General features: G+C 49.4%; 1 protein-coding gene across 2 annotated transcripts in view; it reads left to right on the top strand.

The window, feature by feature from the left end:
* Positions 1–998: 998 nt before the first annotated feature.
* The window catches only part of AGK (acylglycerol kinase), a 97454-nt gene continuing 94402 nt past the window's right edge, over positions 999–4050 (top strand). Inside the window, exon 1 of one of the 2 annotated variants that reach the window (XM_032275628.1) lies at positions 999–1234. The gene's annotated coding sequence lies outside the window, so the exon portion shown is untranslated. Of the gene's footprint in view, positions 1298–4050 lie in introns of both variants that reach the window. The other variant, XM_032275629.1, reaches the window with a different exon arrangement.

Raw genomic sequence — 4050 nt, 5'->3', positions numbered from 1 at the left:
AAGCTCCATGGGGCAGGAACCATGAAGGGCACTGTACCTGAGCACACCCCCAGTGCCTGTTGGGGAACGCACACTCAAATGTTGGTTGACTGGCCGGGTGTGATGGTTCACGCCTGTAATCCCAGCACTTTGGGAGGCTGAGGCGGGTGGATCATTTGAGGTCAGGAGTTCGAGACCAGCCTGACCAACATGGCGAAACCCCGTCTCTACTAAAAATACAAAAAAATTTAGCCGAGCCTAGTGGCGCACGCCTGTAATCCCAATCGCTTGGGAGGTTGAGGCACGAGAATCACTTGAACCTGGGAAGCAGTGGTTGCAATGAGCCGAGATTTGGCCACGGTACTGTAGCCTGGGTGACAGAGTGAGACCTTGCCTGGTCGAATGCTGGAAGGAAGAAGGACCTGGCTTGGTCCCCACGCCAATTTGGGGGGCGAGTATTGAGTGTAAACTGGAGGTTGGGATTGCCCTGGCTTCTCCGTTGCTGTCTTGCTCTCTAGAATCCATTCAGGCGCTGTGGCCAGAGAGATGCGTGAAATGGAAACCAGCCCCAGCAGCCCCTGACTGAACCCCCTCAATGCCTTCTGGCTCTGTGTAATGTCACGTCCAAACTCCTGGCCGCCGCGGCCTGTCTGCACCTCTCCAGCTTCCTCGCTTGGCCTTTCTGCTTTGCTCTCCCTGCCTCGCTTCTGAGCTTTTGCACAGGCCCTTCCCTCTCCAGGCTGTCTCCCTCTTGGATCTTTGGTTCAGGTGCTCCTTCTTGACATTCAGGTCTCAGACCAACGGCCCCTCACTCCGAAGGCCTAGCACAGGCCGCCTAATTCCACGCAGTTCTCCCCCCGCCCGCCCTGCCTTCCATTTTCTTCGTGGCACGGAGCACCGTCTTCAATGGCCTTGTTCATTTAGTTAATTTATTTTCCGATTTAGTTCCAGGTGCTAAAACAGTGTTACCTTGGCAGGCTTCCCATCAAATATGATAACGCAAAGGATAGATGGATGAAAGGATGAGTGAGCCAATAAACGAGGGATCGCGGGGAAAGGCAGCCCCAGGGCGGCGGGCCCAGCCACCCCCACCGCCCCTGGGCAGGCGAGCCGGTTCCCGCCCCCGGCCCGGCTCGCGCGCGCTCTCAGCCCCGCGGCGGAACGCGAGGGCGGCGGTAGCGGTTTCCCTTGAACCAGCCGGGGAATCTGGAGGGAGCACACAGGAAAGGCAGAGCTGCGAGCGGGACCAGCCGTGGTGAGTGCAGCGGCGCAGGCGGGGAGCGGATAGCGGGGAGCTAGAACCGGGCGTGCGAGCGGGGTGGGAGTGGGGTTGGGGGCCCTGGGCGCTGGGCGGAGCCTCCGGAGCCGCGCTGGCCCGGGAGCCGCGGGGACCCGAGCGTCTGGGGTTGTGGGTGCGGGCGGCGGCGCTGCTTGAGGGTAGGGGTGCGGGCCTGGCCGGCGCGGCGGGGGAGGGCCCCGCGCAGATCCCGCGGTCACTGCGATAGTCAGCTGTCCTGGGTTCGAGTTCCAGAGCTATCGCTAACTTGTGGCCCCTCACTTACTCTGTCTCTTGGGTTTCAGCATAATCCCTTGCAAAATGGGGCCAATAGTATCCGATCCATTGATGGATTGGTTGGTTCATTCATTCTGGCGTTTTACTAGGTTCTGGTGCTGCATATGGATAGACAGAACTTACCCATGAGGGGTTCACCCTCTAGTGAGAAAAACATTTCCACCTGGATGCTCCACAGGCGTGTCAAATTCAGTATCCCCTAAACAGCACTACTTTCCTCCACACACCCACCACCCAAATCTAAATGATTGAAGTCTCTATTCAATCAGTCACCCAACCACAAAAACCTGGCTTGGCTCCTCCTCTCTCATTTCCTACAATCAGTGGACCACCAATTGCTGCCAATTTCTATTTTCTCAAAACTTCCAGATCCATCTTTTATCTTGGTTTGTTCTTTTAGGTGCCTGGAGATTGCGATGGCAATTACTTCCTAATGGTTCCCCTTAGCTTTAATTTTAGCTACTTCCACTTCATTTTTCATTCTGCTATAAAGTGGTCTTTTAACAGTTCAGATATGATTATATCACCCACCTGCTTAAAGCCCACTAAAGATTTTTCATTGTCTTCAAAATAATACCCTAAGTCCATAGTGTGGGTTGAAGGTCTTTTCTAATCCACCATGGCCCTCAATCCTTTATCTCTAAACCACTGTTTCTCAAAGTCTGCTGTAGCAGTGACCTCCATTACAGCCAACATGTTATTAAAAGTGAAGATGACAGCTGAATTCCAGAACAAATGAGACTCTTGGGGAAGGGGGCAGTTCCCATGATTCTGTGTTTTTAACAAGTTCTACACTAAAGATTGAGAACCCCTGTTCTAGACACTCCAATTTTCACTCTGCTGTTGACGGGTTTGAGGACACACTGCCCCAAATGTTTGCATTAGAGGAAACAACTGAAGCAGGAAGGTCACTTTGTAGCTTCCCACTCTTCTTCCCTGAAGCAGGCCATAAAAGAATTCTTTGACCTTCCTCTGTATAAGACCATCCAGTGAGAGGTGCTCATCCTGTAAGTATAGGATGGAGGAAAGGAATGCCCTCATCTTTGAGGACACCGGCACACAGAGAAGAATCTGAACAAACAGGCCTTGCTCAGTTCTCTCCACCTTATTACCATTAGATCATACCCCCTTTTCCAGTCATACTTTTCCTTGGCTGTCCATACTTCATCAATCCTAGCATAAAAATACACGAATTTACCTGTTTCTGGGTATTAATTTTCTTATGAAGGTTCCTGTGTCACCTAAAACTTACATTAAATACATTTGTATGCTTTTCTCTTGTTAATCTCTCTCTTGCTACAGTGGTCTCAGGCATAAAACCTAATGATGGGTGAGAAAATCTCTTCTCCCCTCATTACCTGTGTATGTTTCTCTCAACGCACTTTGCTGTCTTTTATGCCTTTGTACACTCTCATTTTGGGCTGCTGTAACAAAAATACCAAGGACTGGGTGGCTTAAACAATGAACATTTAATTCTCACAGTTCAGGAGGCTGGAAGTCCAAAGTCAGGGTGCCAGCATGATTGAGTGCTTGGTGATAGCTCTCTTCCTCAGTTTGCAGATAACTGTCTTCTGTATCCTCACAATGCAGAGAGAGACCATCTCTGTACTGTCTGTTCTTTAAGGACACTAATGCCTTTCATGGTCACTCTCATGACCCAAGTATCTCCCGAAGACTCTGTCTCCTACTGCCATCTCATTGGGAATAGGGATTCCACATCAGCATTCTGGAGGATCACAGCATTCAGACAATAGCACACAAAAAGCTTCTTCGTTACTTTGGTGACTCCTCCTCATTCTTCAAGGCTCAGGGAAGACCTCCCTGACTGCACCACCCCCTCAGCCCTAGACCAGATTAGGTTCATTCTTGAAGACCCTCACAGAGCCTGGCGCTGACGCCTTGACCTTTATCCCACTGTACTGCAAGCATAATTGTATAATTGTGTTATCCTTGTGGGTTTGACAGTGGTGAGCACTTGAGAACGAATGAGACCCTTTCTTCTTTGCCTTCACTCCCAGCACAGAGCCTACCATGTGGGTGTTTATTAAAGGCCTCTTGAATGAAGGAATGATTTAGGGCCAAATGGAGAGGAGTTCAGTAAATCACACTGCCACGTGTGTACCTATGCAACAATCTTGCATGTTCTTCACATGTACCCCAAAACCTAAAATGCAGGAAAATAAATGGGAAAAATAAATAAATAAATAAATAAAATAAGATTCAATTTGAAAAAAAAATAAAAAATAATAAAATGTAATAAAAAAAAAAAAAAAAAAAAAAGAATTAGGTATGCCTTTGGAATCGTGTGTCAGCCTGATGGTGTGTAGGATTCACAGGAAGATGGGCTCCCTGGCACTGGCTTCACTGCTGCTTGCGATAAGGATGTTTTTTCCCTCTAGAAGAATTTTAAGGAATGGGATTTAAAGGGAGTAATAAAAGAACTGGACTCCCTTGGGAGGCCGAGGCGGGTGGATCACGAGGTCAAGAGATCGAGACCA

Source organism: Sapajus apella, unplaced genomic scaffold, assembly GCF_009761245.1.
Source record: "Sapajus apella isolate SASKATOON/1434 unplaced genomic scaffold, GSC_monkey_1.0 scaffold7, whole genome shotgun sequence".
In the NCBI taxonomy this organism is placed as follows: domain Eukaryota; kingdom Metazoa; phylum Chordata; class Mammalia; order Primates; family Cebidae; genus Sapajus; species Sapajus apella.
Note: the sequence above shows the minus strand (reverse complement) of the source record. Positions and strands in the feature narration are given on the sequence as shown.